The following is a 27,310-nucleotide window of genomic DNA, read 5'->3' as shown; positions in this document are numbered from 1 at the left end:
GAGTGGCCGCCATTCTCCATGGTGCTCCGAACGCCCTCGAGCAGCCTGGGGAAGGTACGTGAAAGAGATGGTGCCGCAATCAGAAAGACGAATCGCTACAGGAGGCGGGCTGCTGGCTTCCGTATCGCCTCGCATCTGCCCTTGGACCGCTCGACGGCCGAGATAACTCGTAGGCGACCGGAGCACACGTAATCTCTATTTCGAGATGCGAAGCCGTCGTGAACGTAACGGCTGCCCCCGATCTCCTTCGCTCCTTCACAGGGCGCGAGTTGCGCCACGTTGGCCACGTCTCTCTCCGCGTCCGGAAGGGGGCACGTTGCGGCGGTTACGCCATGTGACTTTTACTATAAAACGCGCCGCTGCCTGGCTGGTACGTTCGCGCGCCATCTGTACCCGACTTTTATCGGGGCGCGGTAATATTTAACACGGTCACATCTGGCGTTGGAAAGGCCCGACCCGATCGTAATCCTCGAAATGCGGCTCATTCATGGCGTCGCTTGGCTTCGGGGGAGGCCCGCCGTAGGTCGCGGTGTTCCACGCGTATAGAGAGACCGTGAGGTCCCGCAATCTCAATGTTCGTGCGACCTTTCTCGCAGTCACTTCCGGCACGATAACGCAGGCCCTGAGTTTCGTGTCAGAAGAGCCAGAAGATCGTGAGAGAGAGTTTTCCGGTGCCTTCAGGGTCACATCAATATTCCAACCTGCGTGCGGCAAATAAGACGCCGCGTGTTACACCCAGTGTTAGACCAAATGACATTTTGCCTCTATGGTAACTGATGCACGGGAGGCAGAAATTTCGCTTACGCACTGGCTTATTTTTCAATGAGGTCATATATCAGGACCCTAGCTAAAAGTTAAGCAACGTATACGAACCACTCAGCCGTTATATAAACATCGCTGTGTGCATTTGTGAGCACTAACCCCGTAGTATAAGCGAAATAGTAATGTGTGTGTGTGTGTGTGTGTGTGTGTGTGTGTGTGTGTGTGTGTGTGTGTGTGTGTGTGTGTGTGTGTGTGTGTGTGTGTGTGTGTGTGTGTGTGTGTGTGTGTGTGTGTGTGTGTGTGTGTGTGTGTGTGTGTGTGTGTGTGTGTGCGTGCGTGCGTGTGCGTGCGTGCGTGCGTGCGTGTGGGGGGGGGGCACGTTGCCGCTGGCTACAATGTTAATGACTGCACGTTAACGCACGCGCAAAAAAAACAATGTCATAATACGAAGTGCCACTCACAGACAAAAGCGCAGGTAACAGGGACCGCCTGCTCATTTCACAAGGACATGGGATGCAGTTGCGTCTCGGCTACAATGAGTAGTAATACCTGTGCCACACGTGCACCGGAAATGCCAGGAAATTATTGATGCATTTAATTTTTTAATGTCATTCTTTTCGGAGTTGGTGATACACGTCAAGATTTAATGATGAAGATATGGCCTGCAATCCAGTCAAGAACTTTACTGGATTATCAGCAGTGCTAACGAGCACAAAGTCTTGGCACAGTTGTTTCAATATAACATAAAAGTTATTTTGCCGAAAATGCCATTATTCGTGCTTGACAAGTCGAAAAAGTAGCCTTAAATTTGCGTGTAATCCATTGCCAGCGCACAAGCCGAGAGCAGCATCTGTCAGAAGTGCCGGTCAAAATGGCGCCGTTCACATAAAAAATGCTGTAGGGTGCCTCATCTAACTGAAAGTTATCGATAAATCATTTTCTGCTTGATAGGAAGTTGTTACTAACAAATTTGCATGCTTCTATGCCCGTGAAACGGGGTCGAGAGTACGCATTTCTCGGGCGAATGTGCTGTGACGAACTCAGTAGGTGGCGAATAGCAATAAGGCTAATGCCATTAAATTTCCTCATGTGGCACCGCGAGAATGGCATTAAAATTTAAGGCAATAAGCACTTACTGACGTTAAATTCGTCCGTGTAGTGCGGGTATAACAACTTGCATATTCCCTATAACCTGGCACGCATGTGCGGGCATCGGTTGGCTGGTCGTCATCAATGCATTTAGCATCTTGGTTTGCTTCCACCGGATTCGTTGACAACACTGTACGGCCCGCTTGTCAAGTGAGCAACTTCACCGAGAATTTTCTCACGAGCCACCTACACAACTTACTCTAGCATATCGACAGCCTCATCTTGTAAACAAATGCACAACAAATTACGGTACGCAAATGTTAAAATTTCTATTGCCTACACTCCTCAACAAAATATTCAAAGAAAATAACAGACATATCCAAAGTATCGCCAAAAGAATTCCGTGTTATGTTCGTATAATGATGTGCTATGGTGTCCATTTTCCGGTATCTTTGTGCTATGCTTTACACTTTCATCTACACCTGCACTGTGTTTTTGAACTTCTCACGTGATGCAGTAACACTGACATGTTTTCGAATGAGTGTTCGTGCTTCCTTAGCCGCACGCAACTGTATTGCCATGGGTGCTGAGGGGAGGGGGGGGGGGGGGGGGGGGGTAGGGCTGTTCAAGCTGTGCTTGCAGCTTTTACCTGGCCTCCTAGCAACTTTCTTATGTTGTTGCGGAATAAAATTTCAATTTTAAGCCAAGGCATCGAAGTAATGAAAAAAAAAACACCGCAGACTGTTCAGCGGAGATCCACGCAAGAGTTTTGCATGCGGATTTTCACAGTCAGGAATTCGGTAACTATAGCTTAGTTTTTGTTGTGGCTGGTATATTGTATTCTCGGGTTAGCGCTTAATGGCAGCTCTCGTTTTTCCCTTTGGCTTGCCATTTAGTCACATCAAGGAAAATAATTTTACAGGGGACAGATCACGCAGTCATTCAGCTGGAGATGCGAACCATTTCTCGTCTGTGTGCCCCGCCATACGCGCTGTTACTGCAAAATGATGCCTCCGTAGCGACCAGACCAGTTGCTAACAGTCCTGCTGCTGTCCTGCCTTGAAAAAACCGAACTGGCTTGACACCAGCCGTACGCAGTGTAAGAACGTTTGTTAGGGAACAGGCCAGGAGAGTCAAGCGTCATATCGAGTGACTGAATAAACGTTTCATTATCATCAACACCACCATCATCCCCACCAGCAACGCTACTACGCCCATTGTAGGAAGAAGGCCTCTTCCACTGATCTCCGGTTAGCCGTGTTCTACACGTTTCCTTTCCCTTAGCATTAACTTCGGTCCCCCATTGCGTGTTTACTGGACCCTCCGCGGTGGCTCAATAGCTATGGCGCCAGCCATCGCTGGTCTGCGAGTCAGGATGTTTCGGTTAATATTGCAGAAGTTCCTGCTAATCCAGCAGTGAAACGTGCACGTGTATGTCAGTGAACTGCTGCAATACGCAGGTGAGCCAATAGATACTTCATTAAAAGCCCTGAAGCGATGGTGCTCTGATAACAGAGGAAGCGGAGACATCGACGAGCAGGCTTCGCGTGCTTCGCGCGTGCAGTCCGTCAACTGCGCGGGTCTGTGCGCTGGACGATGCTTTGCGGTGTCGGCCGCGTCGCCCGCCGTCGCCGCCATTCTGGTCTAGGCCACACGAGACCCCCCTCGCTGACGGTGTTTTTCCCGGCAACGCTTCATGCATTGTCAGCGGCCACCAGAAAGCCGCAGTGAGGCGCGAAACGGCGACCGTTCCTCCTGTGGACTGATTTCCGGGAACCTCCTCCCCCGTAATTTTCTGCTTCTTTTTCGCCACGCGAAGCCACTGCCGCGGTCATGGCTACTGTTTCGAATCGCAGTCCCACGCTCGGAGGAAAATAACAGAGTGGGCGCTGAGAGAAAAGGCTAACGAACGAGCCGCGGACAGCGGACCTTTGTGGTCGTCCCCTCATGCCCCCTCGAGCACGTGAGGTGAATTCCGCCCCTTGTTGCGTGCACTTAGGTCCTGGGGAAAACAATGAAAAGGAAAATCTGGTGGGTGGGCCGGACAGGAGATGGGGCACTTATCGACCTTAGGCCGTTGCACCGCGTAGCCCCAGACAATTTCCAGTGGGAAAGGATGGCGGCTTCAGGCGCGCATATCCTGCTCACCTGTGCACGTGGCCGGCTGTCCCAGCACCGCGAAGCATGCGTAGTTTTGTATTTATTTGTCAAGAACTGTGAGGTTTTATATGCTCTCTCACTTGTTTGGAATGTAATTCATTTGAAAATTTCTAGATGCCGCCGCCGGCGTCGAAAAACAAAAAAAAAACAGGCATTTAAGCACAGACTGATGGGCGAGTTGGTGTTGCATTGCAGACCATGTACGAGCGCGCATGAACAAGGAGTTTTAGCCGTTTCGATTCGTGTTAGAAAATACAACTTTTAAATTTCGCACGACCTGATTAAGAAGTTTTTCTTTTTACTTGCCCTGCCACCATGTTGGACAATATTACGCAATTTTAGTTCCTATCTCACAGTACTGATCCCCCCCCCCCCCCCCCCCCCCCCCTAGATGCACTTGCCGACTGCGCGCGTTCTATCGAGAGTGAATTTTGATGCTTCCCAGCGTACTGAATTCTGAATGCAAGAAGAAAAAAGACTTCTGGACAATGTTTCACGCGATATCTGCAAGTCAAAGCGCCAAGGTGGTTGAATTTAATCCGGAGCCCTCCACTGAGCGTAATTAAACCAGGTCATTGCCTTACCAATACGCGTCATGGGAGAATGTGAAAAGGAAAAAAAAAAACTATTGAATGCATTGAAGAAAGAAAGAAAAAGGACTTTTTTGAGAATATTCTTCACGGCGGCAAGTGACTTTATTTTGTTTATTCAGTGAGTCTCAGTTATATCTATCAACCGCTATCGTAGTTCACAGTGAGATTCACATTGTTTACTCTTGCTTTGGACAGAGTAGCGGTCCAAGCTGTACCTGGCTTACCGGCTGCCTGACTCTTTTGAGATGCCTTGAAAGCGGCACTGCATTTTAGTTGGAAGGGCCCGCAACAAGGAAATAGAGAAAACTGAACTGAAGCCCTAGATTTCATAACATCAGCCTTAATATCGCTCTGGATAGAGAGAAAATTTATAAGTATATAAAGGAAGCGTAACGACAGCTTTGGCTGCGCTCTAGAGGTGCAGCGGCTCTTCAGCAGCTTTTGCTGACCAGCTACTTCAGAAATGCCGCAACAGCATACGTAGCGGCATACCCGCACAACCACTGATGGTATACCACCAGCGGTTATGGTGGTTTGTAACTCTTCGTTAAAGAGTCATTGCTGAGCCATGAAGAAGAGGCACAAAGTCACTTTGTTGTTGTAGAGGCTGCGTTTGGTAAAGACGAGTGAAACGAAATTAAAGTTAAGGCATCGTCCGTCATTCGCAGACGTAATTCGTAGACGTTAGCACAAGACGCTCTGGTGCCTGCTTGGCCGACGTTTGCGAAAGGCATTTATTCGAAACTGTTTTATTTATTCCACATCTGCCACGTCGTAGTGAAAGTTTCCGGATTGGTTTCAACCACCTGGGGCCAAAACGTGTGCCGAAAGCTCGCTGCATGGGCGTTTTGGCATTTCGCCTGCATCGAAATAAGGCCGGCGCGACCAGAATCCAACTCATGGCCTTGAGCTCCGCACCCGAACGCCATAGCCAATGCGCCGCCGCAGCACGCACATCGAAGCTACCTGAAAGCACAGACGGCGCTAAAACTAAGAAAACAGTTCGGCTGACTTGCGCGTGCCCACGTTGCTTTACATCTAGAATTAATCGAGCCTGCTGTACAATATTCCCCGAAAAACTCAGTTCATAAGTCAGCAGGCATGAGTACGATTCCAGAATGCCAGTATGGCTTCTAGTGCTCAATATAAGTCATTACAGTTTTCAAGATAGCAAATGGTTTTGGGGGGCAAATTAAAGATATCTAATACAAGTGTCCGACGCTTTCTAGCAACCCAAAGGAGTGCATCCATCAATATCCCCTGAGGCCAAAGGTCGTTAGATTCAAGCAAATGGGATAGTTAAAACTATCTAATTTACTAACACGTCTCCTCCTCGAAATATGACGCTGGACTGAGCCTCGGCGTGTTGTCGGATTTCATTTATTACTGAGCATGCAATGCTCTGAAACACTCAAGCGTATGCCATTACTGTGAGTTGCTTTGAAAAACGTTTATGAACTTTCTGTGGTTTTATTTGCTCACGTCGATTACGGGATCAAAAGGACCCCAGGCTCGATGTCATGTCATATTTGTAAATACGGCATGCCTCGCGGTTTGCCCTCTATATTTGATCGGCGAGTGCGAGCGTCTTGAAAAATACCAATGTGGTTGATTGTAATGTTTTTGCATTAAGCACTCCTAATATGACTACTGCAACGAGCACGTGTAATAAATTTGTTCTACTTATATTACGGTTGGCAACGCCTATCGGCCGCATCAACGAAGTTAGATACTAAGTCTTCAAAAAACCCATCTCAAATCAGCCCTATACAAGTGTCCGGACATTGTAGCCAGAAAAAAAATGCGGTCTTCAGCTAGAATAAAGTCTGCGAGGTCCCGCTTCTTATTCCAGAGCTTAACCAACTGACAATCGGGGCTCGCTATAGCACTCGGACGTTGCATGTAGGAAAGAACAGACAGCATAGGTGATTTCCAGGGCAAGGTCATGATGTTTAGTAGACATGCGAAAACGTGTGCCTTAAAGCCATGTCGGCATACTATACATGCCCAGAAATAGAAGCCCGCAAGGTTTATATAAAAATACTGGTCAAAACATAGATAAAAATCCCGTATATCAAGCACCGGTGTCATGTTATCGGAAGACGAATGTGTTGTATGGTCGATGACGACGAAAATGGTATGGGCGAAGGGTAAGAATAAGACTACTCGATCATCGGAAAGTTATTCATAATGCTAACTACAGGGAACCAAGAATTGTAAACGATAAGTGAGCCACGAAAATAAATTATTGTGGTGTGTAATACTACACCGCCGCAAGGTTATCGAGGCCTAATATATGAGTTGTTCTTCACTGTTAACCATAAGCACGTCACATAGCGTATTTAGTTATTTATTTCATTACTTCATTATAACTTGAGAAACCAGTTATTGTTATGCTGCATTTATTTTCCGTGCAAATCATACTGCTTTGTTGCATCACTGGATCGGCGCCTATTTCCTTTTGGCATCAACTGCTAATTTTTAGGAATATATTTGGGCGGAAATTTGAAGTTTTGTAACATTAAAAATAAAATCCCCTCGCTCTTCTTTTCTTTAATTAAGACCAGCAATACTTCAATCGCGCAACACTTCTCTTATATACTACCCAATCCAATTCTAGTTCTTCGATCCCGGCCACGGCTATCGAATCTCTATGGAGGCGAAATTCTAGAGACTTGTGTGCTTTGCGATGTCAGTGCACGTTAAAGAACTCCAGCTGGTCGAAATTTCAGGAGCCCTTCACTACGGCGTCCATCATAGCCTGAGTCGCTTTGGGACGTTAAACACCCATAAACCATAAACCTATTCTAGTTCATATACAATACTGCCAAATATGATAGTGCAATATACGAATGGGGAAAATAATTATCACCTTATTTTCCTTGAGGCTACAGAATCAAGCTCCAAGAATTGTCACCTTTAGTCCACATAGTGATAGTACTATTCTATTACTACACATATACAACATTATGTCTACCACCAAGGCATGATTATCTTCACATTCATTATCTTCCATTTCGAAGCCAAGTGGGGCATACACTAATGTCAAAGATTTGTGATATACAATAATTTCATTTTATTACAGGTACGCACTAACTACGATGAACAAACGGTTTATGTTTCCATTCTCTTATTTTGGAACACGTTACCACTTTGTGGAAAAAAACATCTCGTTCAACATTCGTGTTCACAAAGAAACTGCAAAATTTGCTTCCGGCCAGAGAATAGTTAGCGTACACGGTTTTTTCACTTATAATTTGCTTTGAATACTTCATTATTCTTCACTCTGTCTTACGTTTATAAGGAAATTTTATATGTTCTCTTGAAATGTTTTTCATTTTTTATTTATATGCTTATGTGTTGCTTTTATTTGACTCTTTTTGTTACCTTCCTGTACTTTGTTCAAAATTTGTTTTAGTGCGTACAGTTCACATACATTTCCTATTTGCGTTTATATAGCATTTAGTGCCTTCATTTTTTGTAACACTCCAAACTGCACATATGTATGCTCGTTACTTTGTAAGCTGCGATGTCCGTTCTTTTCTATTTTTTTTTTCTACCGCTTATATATGAATATGCTGCGCGGCTGCTTGTTGATTTATTAATGGCTTGCTTGCACCTAACAGCAAGTTCCGATAGAATCGCTGGCTTCCTTCTGTATATTATTTTTTCTAATCACTAAAATTATTTGAATAAAATTACAATTCTACTCTCCCTATCAGGAACATCATGTCGGTTGGGTGATGCAATATGAACTCAAGTTATATAAACACAAACATTAAGTCGCACGTGTTCTGATGGACTTTACAATTTTAGCTTGCTTCGCGGAACGCTTGATTATTGTTAATAAACCAAATTCTGCTGAAAATGGTCTAAAAATCGCGTTGAGAAAAACATTCATGTTGGGCGCCGACGTAGATCTTCATTTATTTTTTTTTTTTTTGCTCTAACAACGAACGCAGGCCTGAAAAAAAATTTCTTTAAAATAGAACTTGTTTCCGCCCGGGATCGAACCGGGGACCTTGCGCGTGTGAGGCGCACGTGATAACCACTACACCACGGAAACCGATGGTAGTTTGAGGCGGCATATTCCTATAAAATATGCGCTTAATCGTAGTACTGCATGTGTTCGTTACTTTTAAGTTTTCGTCTCGGATTTTCGACAACGAGAGCATCTCATCAAAAAAAAGAAAAGGAAAAGAGACTTAGTCTCGTATTGGGTAAGTATATTTTATCATCGACATTTCGACGCTTTTGTGCAGTACCTGTGTGCTTTCAGTGTCACGGAGGGCATCGCACGAAATGTTCCTGTAACTGCACAGAAATATTTCGAAAGCTTTCTTTTGTAGTTCATCGTTTCCTTGCGCAGCAGGCAGTAGTGCATAAAGAGCAAGGCTATTAGCTAAGGCCGACTGTCCGATGACTGCAACGAAGCTGACGTGCTACGTCGGTTGCATCGCGACCAGACATTGGATCGTATCTCGGTCGATAGCAGCGTAGATAGCGAAATGTTCGTCGGCATCCTCCGTGAAGGGTATGCCGCACAGCCGAACGCTGGCACGGGCAGTGCGTTCTTGGACATGGTCCAGCGCTGGTGACCTGCGGCCGCGAGGCCGGCAAACAGCCTCGGAAGCTAACGGGGCGGAGAGGCTACTCAAGCGAGCGCTCAAGACAGACGGAATGGGACCACGAGCCTAGGACGCGGGCCAACGTCACCATCGCGCAGTTCAGTATGGTAGGGTCCAGTTCCACGGTTCTCTCAAGGTGCATCAGGAGTACGACGAGCTCGGAATGCAAATTGAGTTGTAGAGAAAAAAGGAGAAAGAAGAGAACGAGGAAATCAAGAAAGACATCCCGTCAGGAACGTGGCGATGCGATAAAGGCGGCCTCACGGGCAGCTGTCCTCGGACACTGCCGCAAAACGACAGCGCGTGTAAGCAGGAAATGTGAGCCGAGTTGCGCATGTATGCTGGGCGCCCAGAAAAAGAGGGCGAGGCTCAATAACGAAACGCGTGCATAATCGCGCCTCCGCAAGTAGTACGTTCGCCACGATCTCCTCTCTCGATGTGACCGCCGTTGGCAGTCATCGTGCTCGCGCATACCCGAGGCTCACGCATAGAGAGTGCAGTGCGGTCCGGGGGAGGAACGATGGAAGCAAACATAGAAGAGAAAAACGCGCTACCGAAGCGCATGCGTAGCGCGCGTATTCGCGTCGTGCCTCGGGGCGGCCGCTGGGAACCTGTGCTCACAATGCGTATGCGAGCCCCGCGCGCAGCCCCGCAGATAAGGCCTGTGTCCGAGCGGTACGCGTAGCACAATTCGTAGACAATAGTGACCCCATTCAGGACCAAAATAGGCGGCCGATTCCGCGCGAGCCGGGGTCGCGCCGTGGCGCTTCTTCCGCGGCACGGCAGCGAGCCGTGCTGCCCTCGCGCTCTTGACTTTCCCGCCGCCGTCCAAAGGCCAGCGGCTGTTTATGGAATAATGAGCCGTGAGGGACTGCGCGCTCGCCCAGCGCGTGCATGCCGCGGGCCAAGCATTCCGCACTGTTCCGCACATCAAAATGTGCGCATTCCTCACGAATTCTTCAGCGCCCGCGGTATCACGCGTGGCGCGGCGGCGCGCATTTCAGGCCTTGCAACCTGCAGGTCGCTTTTAACGTCGAGTTTTTTCTACCTCTTGCTTTTTAGCATAAGCAAACTTACGTTGCTGGCTATGGTGCAGTCATACAACGCACAAACACAAGAAGAAAACGTATAACGCAGTGTTGGTGCCGCGTTCACCGCAGCAGACTGGCGTCACGAAGGGAATTTCATTGTAGTCACATGCATCGTTGGAATATATCGGGATTATTTTTTACAGCGACAGCTGTAATAGCTTGGCCAAAGGGCCAAGCATAGGGGGCGCAACGCCGAAGTCAATGTAACACCACGCAGAACAATGCGTTGCACTGTGAAAAGGAGAAAAACCTGGCGCGGCGAGAGTGGAGAATTTTTTGAGGAAAAGAAAGATGTAGTAATTGTCTCACTACTCTGTTCAGACATCAACCGCGACGTGCGGGAAGGGATGAAGGCAGGAGGACTTGGCGCGGTGGCAGCGGAGAGCTATGGAGAGACAAAGCCTCCTGGTCGAGCAATGGCTGGTGGGACGAGCGCCAATGAGAGAGAACAAAACACGCTGGTTGAAGCGAGCTAGTTATTAGCCTTTCCCTTCCTCAAAACTTAGATAGTTTTTAGACAATGAATAAGGTAAGACAATGTAGTTGCCGCCTAGCCTTATTCGTAGTCTATACACCCTCGGCCAGTTTTCAGAAAAGGAAAGACGCATGACTGGTTCCCTTTGCTCGTGGACACCACAACCGCGCCGTCAGAGAAAAACATGGATGCCGACTAAAAGCTTGTTTCCAGCTAGCGTTCGTGTTTTTCTTAAGCGGCGTTGTTGAAGTGTCCACCGGCTAGGTGAGCCAGTTATGCACCTTTCCTTTTCTCGCGTTCAGCGGAGGGTCTGGACCACTTCTAGCACCGCGTAGTCTAAACTGCGAATAAGGCTAGATCGAGAACTATACTGTCTAATTTACTTAGTGCAAGTGGGCCCTGGACTGAGCCGGGAATGAAGGATTGAAAAGGGCAGTCCATGATGCAGAACAACACAATTAATCAGGCATGGATCTCTCGTCGTGCACAGCGCTTTCTATCGGCGTCCTGCACTCCACCCACACGCAACGCCATGTCTGTCTCGCCCGCGGCAGCTGTGTTTTAAAGCGAAATGTGATCAAAGTGACCGGCTCCGATTCGTGTTGCCGTCCATGCTTGCTTTCACTGTAGGTTAACCATACCTTAACCTTTCCGTCATTTTCTTACGTAATATACACCCTGTACACCCCGCGCTTTATGCTTATGACGGCGCTATAACATAGCTTTTATGGGCGCAAAACAAAAACTGAGGTATAAAAATCCTCCAGCTGGCGGCGCTTTGATCAAAACAACCTTGTGCTGTAGGGCCCGTCGTAAGTCCGCGGCTCCAGATTTATTACGCCAACTTATAGCTTGGTCACTTAATGAAGCTAAATAGTGCGAATATTTGGTATATGTGCAGTAATTATTCGAAAGCAGTGCATTACGGTAGCCAGGGAAATTGACTGCTTTCAAATTTCTCGTAGTGATTTTTTACTTCGATACTTCCCAGATGTTCTTGTTAAAGCGTGAAGTTGGGCTCGACACCTCAGAACTAGTGCAAAAATGACGGACATTGCGAAGGCGGACAGGACGTATGCTAGGTCTGCAACTAACAATTTATAATGAAAGCGATTTTTCTTTGTGTATTAAACTTCCTTGTGACCCGCCAATCGTGATGCACCACCACTTCAATCAGCACTTTGCCAGTAGCAAGTGGAAACAAGGGCAACACACCCTGCAATGCAGCACAACCAATACATGCAACTCACACATTCAACTCGTAATGCATAGCATGACTTCAGGCTTATATATTTAGACAGCCCTGAAGGGCGCCATGAGTGGTAGCAGTGGATGGGCAATATGCGAAGTTTTCTCGTGATAATTTTGGGCTGTGCATGCAATCTATGGCAGGCGCACATCTGAGATATTTAACTGCAAAGTTCTGCTAGTTGAAAAACGTCATTACATTACACAAAATTCCGAGACAGTGCTTAAAAATATGGGCAGGTTACGATTTGAACAATATAACACCATAACAATTTGCAGTCTTGTAGTATAATTATGATTTGTACATTAAAATAACACTTTGAACAGGTATTTGCACAATGTTCACTTCGAACGTTAGACTAAAGTTTACCACGCTGTATATGACGTAATTTGTAAATTTTTAGCGCTAGCATAACGTTTCATTTGTAGCATGTAAAGTTACTGCAACTTACACAACAATTTTATAACGTTATTCGAATGTTCGGCGCTACCAGGGATATGGGACCTCTACTATCAACACTACGAACGTTGGCCTCTTGGATCGGTCAACGAAAATAGTCTTCCGCCATTGCTCTCAACTGCATAGACGACCCATCTGTACATCGGCACTGTTCCTACTATCCGGGGCTCTAGAGAAAGTTTTGAAGGGCTTTGGAAAGACTAACAAGCAACCTTGAGTATCCAGCTAACATTTACAAGCTCGCTAAATTTTCATTGTCGCGGAAGGTACTTTGGACTGCTGATCACCGCAAATAAACACCGATTCAACTCCGCACGCTGCGCACACGGTTTCTTTGAGCGGGAACCCAGCCTATGAATTCTGTCCGGAAACCTGGCTCTGTCTACAGGAAACTAGAAAACCAGTCGTTAGGAAACCCCCGGCGTTCTGTCACTGGCTCCTCTTTCTTTCATCATCCGCGCATACCTAGAGCCGAGCCTTCCGTGTCTCAGTTACCGGCCTGGAATACTCCAACCCATGTGGACTCTCCTCTGCGATTCCTGTTACGCGCGCTCGCGAAGGGTCCGCCGCTCGACCTCGGCAATCGCCGCTGCCTCCCGCTATTCGGGCCCAGTCGGCGATGCAGGGTGAGCACGCGAGCGGCAGTAAGTGTCCGCGTTGACCCGCGGGCTGTTTCGCGTAGTAGACTGACGGCGCTATCGCGCTGCCATCTCGGTGCCGACGGGCGACGTCAAACGCTCGGCCGATCACGCGCTGCGTTTGCCGGGAACAGCGGTCATTCGACAAACGGGGCGCGCTCTCCGCTTAGTGTCTTCGGCTCGCTTTTCCTTTCTTCCGCTGTATTGCGATTCTTATTTGTCGCAACAACAACGCGCGGACGGCGTAATTGGCCCGCATTCCTTTTCTCGGCCTGCGCTCCTTCATTGATTCCATGGAGGTTGGGCACGCGCTGGTCACGCGTCTCGTACCGGTGACGTGCGCCAAGTTCGTTGTTTACTGCGACGCAGAGAGATTCCGGGAAAGCCTCGCATACAGGCCCCGGGGTACTCATTTGTCACATACTGCACGTACGCGGCTTTTGAGATGGCGCCTTTGAGCGAGGCGTCACTGTGAGCTCATTCTGCTGAGCTGTGAAACAGAAATCGACTTTATTGTCGTCATGAGCACTGCCGCCAGTAGTAAAACCAATCACTGTATGAGAGCATGAAAAACAAAAAGTGAGGCCAGGAGGCAGGAAAGCAGGCAGGCAAGCAAAGAAAGCTAATCGTTCGGCGTACTCGTGCGCAAAGGAAATAAGTTTGGCGACCGGCACAGAGATATGCACGGTTAGTAGCTGTCGTCATAGCCCGCGAGCATCGTCGCGAGCATCCCTAAATGTGACCTAATTTCGCACGGTCCCGATGCTTCGCAAACAATTTAGTCGCGTTGCGTGAATAGACATATAAATAGCGGGCACCGTGGTGAAGCAGAAAGCGATATAGGGCAGTGCATCTACCCGGGGAAGCGTGAACGGACAAGAAAGAGCTAACGGAAAACGTAAGCGGAAGAGAACTTCTTGCCAATATAACATAGATACTAGAATATAAGCTTTGCAGGCTAGAAATAGAAAGTGATTATGATATACATAGCGCTAAAAGCCGAATGATCATAACGCGGCAATGTTGGAAATCATTGCTTGCAATACGGCACGTCATTACGCAGGAAGTTTGCTGCAGATAGAAAGATCTACGCATAACCTGTAAGGTGTAAGCAGCAAGTTGTTATCCTTTAGTTTTTTTTTCTCTTTCATTACTGCATAAAATAAAAGGGGGAGGCACGAAACTTTTTGTCCTGACTGATGGTTGGCTTTCGTAAGGCCATAGGTTGCCTTAGGGCACACGTAATAAACACCAGAAAGACTGAAACAGAATGCTTTGCGTAACGGGTCTAAAAGCCTGGCTTACTGTATGCTGTAGAAAATAAATGCGACGAACGTGAGTCAGTGCTCATATTCTGTACGAGCGCATGCGGCAAGAACTACGCGTCCCTTGGATCCCGGCTCCCACGACCTTTTTTTGCTCCTCAGCTGCTGCACGTGGCTTCTAGCAAAACTGTGCTGATGGGCTAGTTGTCGGCACAGAGAGCAAACATTTTCCGGTAGACATGCGTAACGATCGGTGCAGTTGCTGTAGAAATGCGTACCGACCTACCGGTCACAGATTGCCCTGTAAACTGTCGAGGCTATCTTTATCTTCTTCGACTTATAATTGCTCTTCTTGGGGATCATTTGATTTTAATGGCACGTGCGCAGCGTGGTCGAAGCGCACCATGGCTAATGTGTTTTCTGTACACGAATTGTGGTCAACGAACCGCTTTTTCAAAGCATTTCGCACCAGAGGAGCCGTGCACCAGGACAAGAGAAAGCTTGTACGTACCGTCTTTGCCAAATGTAACCCGGCACAGGTGGTTTGTTTCTTAGCCGCGTAGCGAAGCACTCATGACAGCCCTTAAGCTCTGATTCTGTGCAAAGAAAGGTGAGACCTTGTCCTTACATTGACACCGTTCGGTCTTAGGGGTGCCGGAAAGACTCCGTTATACGTTTGAGAAGCAAAAACCTGTTGCTCGGTTACTTTTGGCAAAAGGGGTACATACTGAAAAACCGGTTGGTACTCGGCGGCAATTGGGGGGGGGATCGAACCTTACACCTCCCGCATACGAGGCAGAAGCGCAACCCACTAGGCCATCGCTGCGAAATGGGTTGAACTTTTACCTTGACATCTCTTCTGCATACTCCTATTCTACTCTGCTGGCGTGGATAACCTGTGCTCCTACCTACGCGACCACATGTAAGGTGTACACTACACGTGGCCATGTAAGTATGTGTACAGTGTGCGATTTTAAAGACATGGGCGGTATGGTACTTACTGTCACTCAGGCGAGTTTTGCAGTGCGGACGCAAAAGCGAACGAAAATATGGCGTGCATGCAATAGAATTGATTCCACCATTGAAAATGCTCGAAAGATGAGGCTTGCAAGATAAGTCGGCGAGGCTAAGATTTCACTGAAGCATCATTGCTCGGTCACTAAATCTTTACAGAGCTGGGCAACCCGCCTTGGCGGTCAGCAAATCAATTTTCAAAACTGTTGGCCCGCTAGAACAGTCCGCGCTGCACCTTGGCTGTTGTATACGGTATACGCCATCAGGACTGTCGGGCTCATGAGCAGCAGGTATTGCTTTAACTTTGTCACGTGTGCTACATGGGCGGAGCTTCAAGAGTTTGGCCCCTAATCTGCCGATGCTAGTCGCGGCTTTCTAGCCAGGTGACCTACCGTGAGGTCGGGACTCACTGCACTGCTCTAGAGACCGAAGAGGCTTAGCGGATGTCGTGCCACCAACTATGAGACGCCAGTGAATAATAACTGACCACTGTATAGAATTTTTTCCGGAATAAAAAAAAAACAAATGATTTTTCTTTTCCTCAAATCATCTCCCTGAACAACACTTGTTAACACAATACTTCCTTTCAGAAACGCAACATATTGCTAACAAAAGAAAAATATGCATGTTCTTAGGTACTAGCGCATTCTATCACATGTTTTATTGGCAACATTGCATGAGCATTTCTTTGCAACTAAGACGTACTAGTAAATACGTGCGATGGCTATCACGGATGCTATGTTCAACCACGGCCGGACTGAAGCGGCAAGGCAAGGCTGAATGTGAACCTCGCAAGGCAGACGGCTGGACGACAGCGTCCTGCTCCCGCTACGCATGGATCCCTTGCACGGAAGCTGGGTGGAACCACGATCGAGTCATGGAATGTGCACAGGTACCAGGAAGCGGATCCCTGCCTCCTCCTCCACCTCCGTGCGCGTCAGTGTCTGAGGAGAAGGGTAACCGCACCGGCGACGAGTGAACGGGGAGGGTACGCCTACCAACCGCCGTGAAACGACGGCCTTCGGCAGAGTCCCCGACTGGAAGCCACGCCGGTCCAGATTGAGGGACATGCGCGTAAGGGAAAGCGAAGCGTCACCGTCGGGTGCGCTTGCCTGATATCGCGCGCGGGCTGTTGAGGGCTTATTATTTAATCGCCCCGCAACGCGGGAGACGGGAGTAGAGCGAGCCTGCGAGCCTGGAGCGAGCCTGCTGCTGAGTACATAGGCACGCGCTGGGCGTACCGCGTCCGAAGTGCTACGCAGACATCGCTCGGCATAAAGGACTCGGCTGAATTCTTTGCAAGAATAGGTTTGGTTTGGTTTCTGGGGTTTAACGTCCCAAAGCGACTAAGGCTATGAGAGACGCCGTAGTGGAGGGCTCCGGAAATTTGGACCACCTGGGGTTCTTTAACGTGCACTGACATCGCACAGTACACGGGCCTCTAGAATTTCTCCTCCAAAGAAATTCTAGCCGCCGCGGCCGGGATCGAACCCGCGTCTTTCGGGACAGCAGCTGAGCACCGTAACCGCTGAGCCACCGCGGCGGCTCTTTGCAAGAATAGGTGAGGGAGGTAAGAAATTGCGGGTTTAAAAAGGAAATTTCGCAGCTCTAAGCGATGCCCTCCACGAGGTGATCGGTGTTCTTGAACATTTTTTTTTTTCTGAGGGACTACACTAACCTTTTATACCCCACGCCGGTAAGTGGAAAAAAGCGCCTTCCAGTTGAACGCAGTGGTGTTAGAGCTCGATCGCAAGAAACATAGAGAGTGCGTTCCGAGTGCATTCGCTTGTAGCTACATTTCCAGATATTGCTTTGTGCGCAGTTGCGAACAGAATATTATCTACCACGCCTCAACAGTCAACCTCTTCCAACACGTTCGTTACCCAGAAAGAACTAATGGGTATTTAAGACATGAACATAAATGCCGCTTGTGCGCATAAAGGCAACAAACTTTTCTATTTCCGTTAGGGAAAGCGAAGGAAAAGTTGAAACGCTAAGGCGGGGTCAGTACGATTCTTTCCGCGACTGCAGCTATTTATAACTACACTACTGACATTTATTCTTGTCGTATACCGTGTTGGAGAGATGATGGGGCTCCATTTCCAGCCCATTTGTTGGATTAATCGTGATGATTATTGGACATGCTGTAGGTTCTGCTGAGTCAAAAAAAAAAAAACAATCTTGCTTCTTGTGCCTCGATTTGCTTCGCACCAGTGGGTGGCTCACCGGTACGGAGCTAGCCTGCCTTCAAGCTTCGCTTCGAACTACCCGCGGTGGCTCAGTGGCTTTGTCGTTCGGCTGATGAGCGCGAGTTCGCGGATGCGATCCCGGCCGCTCTTTGGCCGGAGCGAAGTGCAGAAGCGCCAGTGTAGGTGAACGTCAAAGAACCCCAGGTGGTCAAAACTAATTCGAAGCCCTCCACTATGGTGTGCCTCATAGCCCACAGAGTTTCTTTGGCAAGTAAAAAATCAATAAAAAATTTGACGGGACACTTAAGCTACGCCTTTAGGGTATGACGCGATAGCGTAATGGGTTCATTTCCATATACCCACGTGTACAGTGCGATGTCAGTGCACGTTGAAGGACCCCAGGTGGTCGAAATTTCCGGAGCCCTCCACTACGGCGTCCCTCATAGCCTCAGTCGCTTTGGGACGTCAAACCACAATAAAACAATACACCAAACATTCATATATCCCTGGGAGTCCTCACGACCCTGCTGGCGCAGTGGTGCTATGGTTAAGCGATGCGCCACGTGACCTATAGGTGGCCACCTTCCTCCTAGGCTGCTTTCTGGGGACCACCTTCCACAGCTATGCCCGTTATTTTTCGCTCCCAACGCCGACGCCGGACTTTCTGGTGTACGGGGCCTTTAACGCTGTCGCTTTAAAACTCAACAAATCGATTAAGCAAACAAAAGTCAGCTTTGCAGAATTGTTTTTAGAGACTGTTCCGTAAGTCTACTTACATGAAGGAAACTACTACGCAAGCTTCAGGTACCTTTGCTTTTCAAGCTACTTACGAATTCAAGGCGTCACTGTGGGGGGTGCGGACCGCACCCAGTACAGCCCTGGAAGGGGGTGCGGTTTTTCATTGATGTTTAACTGAACTATCTGTCGTATGGTACAGAGCGACATTGAAGCAGGCCATGAGGGTATAGTGGAGGTAATGCATCGGGGATGACGTGGCAGGCCACCTCACCGGGTGCCGCAGACCCTAACGACGCCAAGTGGCTTGAATTTTAGCCTTACTATAATCCATCGCGGCACTAGCCTATATACATAAGCGTATCTGCTTCTTACGCGGGAGGTACTGGGTTCGAATATCCTGTCATCCTAACAAAGAGTCCCCAGGCTTGGTATTGAAATTTTCGCTCGAAGGAAACGAGTCGGAAATGCCTTGCACTGTTCTTAAATTAAACCATGTAAGGCTACTTGAAAATGTTGGTTCATTCTTTGCTTACAGGGACACTCTGGTGAAACGACGAGCTTGGTGAGAAGCCTTTTTCCAGATTATCTCGACCACGAAATTTGAAATTAGTGTAGGCGGTGCCATGTAGTCCTTTCAGATAGAAGACTGCCGGTGTATCTTTACTAATCGCGATTGATTTACATCCCCAAAAGCCAGAAACCTCGGGTGTAGTACTCTAATATGCATCCGTGACACAGAAATTATTTTTGGCCGATAAGCTTGCGCGCTTTTTTCCTCGTGGGAGAAAAGGGGTGCGCATAAATGAACCTATTCTTTTTTTCTCCTTTCTTCTTCTTCGGCGACGCAGATCGGGGGCGATCTTTCCGCGCTTACTTAAGCAGTTGCAATGCGGATGCCTGGGCCACTTATGAGGTGACGCAATGAAGACAATGCCGCAAATCAGCTAATCTGCCCAAACTCGGCGGTGCGGCTAAGCTCGAGGGGCCAATTGAAAAAAGCACGGAACGGGCGCCGCCGCCACGCTCGGCAGGGCGCGCCCAGCGCTGCAGGAAAAAAAAAAAAAAAGAAACGCGGCGCTGGTCTCATCGTCTTCCCGATTCCGGCTCCTGCGGAGCCGATCCCGGGCCGCGATAGCAGACCGCGTTCGCTTACGTAGCGCGGGTGCCGTAGCGCCGATTGGGGACGGCGCTGGCCACGGCCGCTGCCAGGATTAAACGAAATCCCGAGGATCCGCGAGCACGGCGGAAAAGGAAGCTCACTGCGGGCGCCACGCGCGCGCGCGCTTTCTCGGAAAAAAAAAAAAAAACGGCAACAAAAAAACGGCGTCGCATTCTTTGTTCCGTCGCACTTCATTCACCGGCATCCTCCCGTCTTTTTCTGTCGCGCTGTCCGCTTCTCGAGGACGCTATTCCGGGAGGGATGCCGGCACTACGCGGGCGGTCGGTCCCCGCCGAGGAACTCGGATGATGCGCGTCGTCGGAAAGAGCGTTTTGCCGCCGAGCGGTCAGAATAGCGATCAGTCGGCAACGCCGAGGAAAGATACCGGCCTCATCCCTCCGCTCTCGCTCGGCGCCGGTTCTGCGGCCGCTGAAATTTACACCCCGCGTGCGTCGCACTCACGCGCTTCCTCCTTTCTTTTCCCGAACGCGCTAGCTCTGCCGCGGGTGTCGTTCATTAACAAGGCACGTGCGGACACAGAAAAGCGACGCACCAAAACGTTATACAGAGTGCTGCCCATGTGCGCACTGCCCGTCGGCGTGACCCGCGCCCCGCTTCTCGGCAAGTTTAAGCTACGGCAGTCCGTTAGGAGGCCCAATCCCTCAGTTCACTCACGGACGCTTGCTAAGTGGGGCTGGCTGCCCGGTGTGCGCCAGTGCCGACCGAACAACCCTCGATTTCACTCCTCTGAGCGCCTGGGAAAGCGTGCTCTTCTCGCGGTCTCTAGGCGAAATGCGCATAACGGCGTAATGCCGGAGGCGCGGCTGGTCATGCACACTCGCGTGAAAGCAACAAGCGTTGACCTTGGTGTTGAGCTAGAGTCAGTGAAAAGAAAAAAAATACCGCACGTTGTACCGTCTAGCAAAGAAAGCGAGACCTGGCTGTAGCAGCCTCATTTGTCAGAGATGACGCTAGCTTGCCGAGTGGACAAACAAAGCGCACGGCCACGACGAGCACCGCACCCTGAGTCCAACAAGTGCAGCCGAGGAGTCTGCCTTCTTTGTTCCTCAACGCACCGCGCGTGCGGGACAAGTGTCATAGGGAATGCCCGCCTGGAACATGTTTATGATGCAGGAAAATATGAATACTGGACACGCACTTGGCGATCGCAGTAATCACGCAACCTCCGTATACACACGAACGACGTAAACGTAATTCATTTTAGCCGTAACCGTAAAGCTGTTCTTTATTTGGTGGCTCTTCAGAGTGGTGACACTGCCCTCTGACTCTCAGTGCAGTTTGGTGCAACGCCTACCAAATAATATCGGTTAATTATAACGGCAGCTTCGTGTTCAAACCATACCCTCTTCTCTTTCTTCGCGCTGACTGCAATGTATGCCCTCATAATGAGTGAGGAGTTGTACTAAGCATCTTTTTTCATCTCGCCACAAACTGTACGCAGGGCAGCTTCTACATTCGCTCTTTTTTATTCTGGTGTTTTCAGTTTTCCGCACATAAACTGAGCAGCTTCTTACCTTCTTTTCGTTTGTCAAGGAAAAACAACGGCGCATTAAATTTCACACAGAATTAAAAAGACTGGCGTTCATGAACAAAAGGAGCCACTGATAAAATCACTGTGTCCTTTGTCACAGTGTTTTTAACTTTCATTGAAGATACTCCTCCTAAAGTCGCACTTATCAGCCTTTAAATGCGTGGACATGCCTACGTAGTCCAAGAAAAAAACACGATATTTGACAAGCGCTTTGAGACTTCGTTTAAGCTCCTGAGGCCATGCCTCTTCTGTCCCGCCTGGAAGAAGCGACTGGAGCATTAATTGTATGTCGCGATTAGCTTTCTCTGAGCATGAATAAAAGAAAAATCTGTGGCGTAAGCACAACACCAGGAGTTTTCTCAATTTCACGCCAGTTTTACACGACTTCCTTCATATCTTTATCTCTTTATTTCCATTCATGATATTAGCAGACTTTCTGATACAAAACTACTCGCATGAGCAAAATAATATAGATAGTTTTCACGCGACGTAGCGGGCGCCATCTTTGGGTACCGTGGTTAGCTTCAACGGAGTACGCGGGAAGCGGTTGGCGATGGGCGGGTTAACAAAACGTCGAGGCTTTCGCTTCGCTTTCCGCTCCCAGAGATGGCAGCCGCTATGACGTCGGTAAAAGCTGTGTATACTTCTCAGAAAGAGTCCCATTATGCTGCTACTACATCTCTACGGGGCAAATGAAAGGGAAAAAAAAAACAGAGTAAAAGCGAATAAAGTTATTTTCTCCTGAGCAGAAATAATTCACGAAAGAAGCAAACTGTTTGAATAGAAACAGCGCAGTGGACGGGACCAAGAAGAGAGAACACTCAGACACAGCCTGTGTCTGTGTGTTCTCTCTTCTTGGTCCCGTCTACTGCGCTGTTTCTATTCAAATGATGTACCAACTAGCCCGGCTTATTCCTCTCTTGAAAGCAAACTGTACTGTATCACATTCAACCACAAGTCGACGACCAACGTTACTGCACTTAATTCCACTTTCATAGCGGTCCATATTTACTTTGCAACACTGAAAATTTATTTGCGATGAGTCAAAAAAGCGCAGAAAAACAAAAAAAAAGAACCGATGAACACGTATCCGTGCTCGTCAGTTCTTGCCTGAAGATCCTGTGAATACTACGTGACAAATAAAATACTATTTGCTGTCACAAAAAACTGCCCGCTCTCCGCTGTATTTACGTGGAAAGAAGCGTAGCACAGCGGTAAAAAGCATGCACTAACAAAGAAGCAAAGCCAAAAAGTATGTCCAAATTTTCCTTTTTTTTTCCACTCTCTCCTTTTCCCTCTCGCTCGTTTTCATCGATTAATTCATGTCATTTCTCTCGTTCCTTGTCTCAAGGTTTGTTCCTGGGATCTGTTTTGCGCCAATTTGAACGCAACTACCAGTGCAGTATAGCAGGCCGTTTTCACGCTTACTTTGACGGCTGGGGGCACAAAAGAGTATTTAGTAACAAAGAAGAGAAGGGGTGAAAAGAAGCGTACGTGTGCGTCAAGAGTAAAGCGTTACTGGCAGCTAATAAACCATCCAGCTGGTAATCGGTTAAAGAGATAAATAAATACATATCCTAACATACGCACGTTTGTAAAGGTACTAACCAAATCAGAAAGAGGTGTGATATTGACTTCCTTGCCCAGTTTTTGCCATTCTTTTCTTCAAAAACTGAAGCAGTTGCAATTAGGTTGCAATATGCTTTCAAGGGTGCTAATTTACGGCAACCCTGAAGAATGATTTGATAAAACCGGCGAGTCCCGAGCATAAATGAATGCGACAGAAACGGCCACACATTTCAGGCGAGACGAAGATGGCTCGAAGAATGGACTCTACCGGGACCTCTAGACACACGCCACAATACACGCCAAAAGTCGAGCAGGTGCCGTGTACTCACTCTTGAGTGCCCACGCTTTGAGGTCCTTGATGCCCATCATGTTCTTGAAGTAGGCCATCTGGCAGTCACTCGAGATACCAGACTCATGCCCCATGCGGATCATGGCTGGTAGGATCCTCTTAAGCGCCTCGGCCATCATTTTGCGACCTTCGGCCTCCTGCTCTCGAACCGCCTGTACGAAGCGGTCGTACTCCGAGGTCGTTGTCGTCGCCGTCGTCGTGGTGATGGACACGTCCTCGTCGGCGTCGTCTTTGATCGCGTCGGGCCAGGCTTCCGGCGACGTCGTCGGCGAATCCACAGCCGTTGCGTGGTGTGCTTCGAAGCAAAGTAGGATCACCAGGAGAAGGGCGCTACTCGCCAGGACTGAATATAATCTCTCCATAGTACCGGATTCTCACGACTCTACTAAGAACTACGGCGGAGCTGCCTGAATTTGCCAGTGAAACTCACGACCGTGCCATATACGGACGGCTGCGAACCGTCTCGCGAGGTTCCTCTCCAAGGCGCAGACCGGCAAGGAGAAGAAGACGAAGTTCTGCCGATATCACGGTTGTCTGGCTCGTAACGCCTCGCCTCGCGTGGCTTTCACCGAGCCCGTACAGGTGAGCGGGCCGGAGAGCGGTCGATCCTCCTGTCGGCGATCCGCTCAGGCGCGCTTGAATCCGAGCGGTGAAAGTTGATGTTCGCGATCCAGCTACAGGGAACGGGGCCTTTAACGGTGCCTCGAATTGTGGCGTTTCGTTTCTTGTCATAGGTCGCTGGAGCGGTGGAGCGAGGGTTGTCTACGAGGAAGACCTCTCCACTCCTTCTCTCCTTTCCTTTCTCCATCAGCCGGGCGTTTGTTTCTCAGAGAGCCATTGGCCTGCGACGCTGTTTTGGAAGCCGGGGAAGACCGCGTGTCTTGTTTGTGTTTTGTTCGGCGAGAGAAGAGAAGAAAAAAAATGTGTCAGGGGGAGGGGATCGGAGCGTCTGCAGCAGGCTGGCCGGGCTCCTTCCCGCGTTGGGGGCAGCTGGCGGGACTCTTTATGGGCGCCGTACCCCGGTCCGATGCCAGCTTGTTGCCGGCCGCATGAGGAAGAGTGGGTCAGGCAAATACCCCTTCTATACGCGCGCCCTCTCCGCATCATGAGGACCGCTCGCGAGCATGCCACTGGTCGGCACGCACAGGCTTCTGCCGGCTGTGCGCACAGGCACTGCACAAGGAAAACGCGCCACTTCTAAAAAAACAGCGGACGCGTGCTACCACGAGGACCGCTGGTACTGCCTGCCGCCCCTTTCTCAGTAACTTAACGTAATCTTCCTTACCACGTGCGGCTAGCGGAGGCGCTAATTGCAATCAGGGTTACAAAATTTCCAACTAAGGAAGTCTAAACGAAGGAGTATTGAGAAGTTGGCAATAAAAAGAAAAAATAAACAGGCTTAGTAAACATCGAAAATAATATAAACGAGACAAATCCTTTTTTTTTCTGTGGTTTAAGGCAATATTTAGCTTTCAGTACTAACTGGATAAGGGCTCTCGCTGCCAGAATTAGTATTCACGGTGAAGGCAGCATGGTGTCTCTGCTGTTCGCACATGCGGTGCGGTCTGAATACATGTGAGCCTCAAGAGACCAGAATCAGAGACTGATGCCTGTCCTGACCAGGGCAAGTCGATACTCGGGATTCGTTAAGTAATATCGAAACAGTCCCGCAAAATACTGGACTGCTGGCAGTCATATTTGCATTATTTTCTGTTTGATGGTATGGTATGGTATGGTATGGTATGGTATGGTATGGTATGGTATGGTATGGTATGGTATGGTATGGTATGGTATGGTATGGTATGGTATGGTATGGTATGGTATGGTATGGTATCGTATGACATGGTATGACCCCGCCATCTAAATCAGTTCTATCTTCCTCCCCCTCCCCTCTCCGGCGCTCTTGGCAGTGCTTTTTTCGGGCATGTACAGCCCATCACCACTCAGCACCGGCCTCTATCGCCTTCGACCCACCTCCCACTGCTCAGTACAAAAATTTACCTTGGGCCCCTCCAGAAAAAAGCATCCGGTGGTATGGCATGATATGTGGAGTTTAAAGTCCCAAAGCTGCGCGTGCGCTGTGTGAGACGAAGTAGTGGGGGGCTCACGATTAATTTAGACAGCCCGGGGATGTTTAACGTGAGTTGGCAGCGCACAGCACACAGGCGTTTTTGCACAATGCCTCCATCAAAATGCAGCAACGATTCGACCCCGCGACCTTGGGCTCAGCAGCCGAACGCCGTAGCCAGTAAGCCACCGCGGCGAGTCTTCTTGAAGGATACTCTCAATTCTGATACTAAAGTTAACGTCCTCATTATCTTTCGAACGTATGCGTCCCTGAGACGTATCCGCAGTTAGTACCAACGGGTTTTTCGTTCATAAGTCTCAATAATACCAGCCTGCTTACCGTAACGCATATGAGCCAGCGTACCAGACGTGTCTCAAGCCTCATCTTCTTATAAATATTCTAGTAAGCAAAAACTGTACACGCTATGCCGACACTTTTCAGGATCATTACTGTAGAAGAAATGTCCACTGTTCTGACCAGTTTCTTTTTATCCTTTATCCGCAAAGGAGGGCTGCAAGGGAATTATTCATCCCACAGGCCTCTGCACTCGTAGACCCATATCAGCTTTGTGTTGCGCGACCATCACAGAGCCCGAAACTGGCATCAGCCGACCTACCTATAATATAGCGGTCTCGACCTGGGACACTTAAGTTTTCCTTCCATTTATTTGAACCATTTAAAGTAGATTTGCTTCTGCACTTCTGTCAAAGCGTGATACATTCATCGGTATAGGAGCTTTCCTGACTCGAAGACGCTCGCGTAGGATTTTCGCATAAGCATTGCAGATTGGATTTCATCTGTAATGTCGTTTCAGTGCCGTTATACATCGCTCGATTGCTACCACAAGCTTTTTTTTCTCTCCATAAAAGGTGAAAGTTTCGTCACTGAATGCGGCGCCAGGAGCCCGCTCGTCGTCTGTCTGTGACGATGTGCCTAAGAGCCTGTTACAAACGCTTAAGGCTTTCAGACTCGCTTAGACCGATGTCATGAAAAAAAAACATTTCGCGAGAGGGTTCGCCTTCCAGCTTCACTGCAGACGGTGACTAAGTGGCAAGCGCATTACAAGGAAAGTATGTAGGCCTACCAGAAACAGCTGATGACTCGAGCGTGCTGAATCTTGCCCCAACGAATTAGAAAAAAGAGCGCTATCGACCTCGTTTCTTAGTGAAACAGTGAATGGTTATATCGACTGTCTCAGATGTTTTAGGTTGTATCCGCAGGAATCCACTAGGAGCTGTTAAAAACGTTTTGGTTGCTTTTTTCCTGTACAATGTTTAGAAAGAAAAGAAGTGATGTCCCCATACGCCTACAGCGGGCAATCTAGAAGGAAAAAAAAACAACAATCAATCGGCCGCCGCTAATTAAAGGAGGCTGTGTATAAACATACATTACAAGTAACCTCGTTTCCAGATAGGAAAGAGGACTTGCCATTGGCACTGCATGCATCCTCTGTTACAGCTGCAAAATTTGAAATAACATGGCACTCTTGAGACCGCGTCTCATCATTTTTAATTCCGCCTTTATCGACTGTGGCTCCACCTTAATCGAGCTCCTAGACTTCCTTCTTTTTCGCGAAAGAACCCGGAACGATTGTTACTTTTTCCACCCTGTCTTCCTTCAGTTAAGTTCCGGTTACTAATCTTGAAGGCAGGGCTTGCAAAGACATTCGCTGTGCAATATGAGACCTGCCGTAACATCGGAGCCTTCAAAGAGGCTACGAACCAGGATTGACTTTTCATCAGAGACCGGAAGGAACGCGATCCATTCATTTCGTCGTCACTTTGTTGCTTGTGCCCAAATGCTTTGCGACGAATGAAAATAAAAGCAAAACGCATCTCGTTGCATACATATTCGAACCCGGATTTAGTCTATCCCCTTGAAAATCCTGTGCAAAAGTATAGGAAGGTCACACTGCATATTTAACTCCAATTTCGCTGGTCGTTCGATATATTGAACGCCTCGCCGTGCCCTTGCAAGTGGCGTTTCTCATAACGGAGCTCTTCGATCATTTTCCGCGCGCGGAGACGGTTCGGAAACTTGGCCTTGGGCACCTTGGGCAGCGCTAGAGCTGTGAGACCGCGTGACGAGGTGAACGTAGGGTGTGCTTGTGGGTGGCCTTCTGTCCCTTGTACTCATTTTCCACTCATACCTAAATGAAGCCTGGTGTTGGCCCTCGCATACCGTTCATCGCTGCAGAAGGCGTTGAGGAAACAAACTGTGCTTTAATTTTAATGAGCATTTACTCTGTTTATAGCACACTGGC

General features: G+C 48.6%; 1 non-coding gene across 1 annotated transcript; it reads right to left on the bottom strand.

The window, feature by feature from the left end:
- Positions 1–8,597: 8,597 nt before the first annotated feature.
- TRNAV-CAC (transfer RNA valine (anticodon CAC)) lies at positions 8,598–8,670 on the bottom strand. The gene has a single exon. It is a non-coding gene; the product is annotated as a tRNA-Val (tRNA).
- Between the last annotated feature and the right edge of the window lie 18,640 nt (positions 8,671–27,310).

This window comes from Amblyomma mixtum, chromosome 3 (genome assembly GCF_055824585.1).
Source record: "Amblyomma mixtum isolate Tamu chromosome 3, ASM5582458v1, whole genome shotgun sequence".
In the NCBI taxonomy this organism is placed as follows: domain Eukaryota; kingdom Metazoa; phylum Arthropoda; class Arachnida; order Ixodida; family Ixodidae; genus Amblyomma; species Amblyomma mixtum.
Note: the sequence above shows the minus strand (reverse complement) of the source record. Positions and strands in the feature narration are given on the sequence as shown.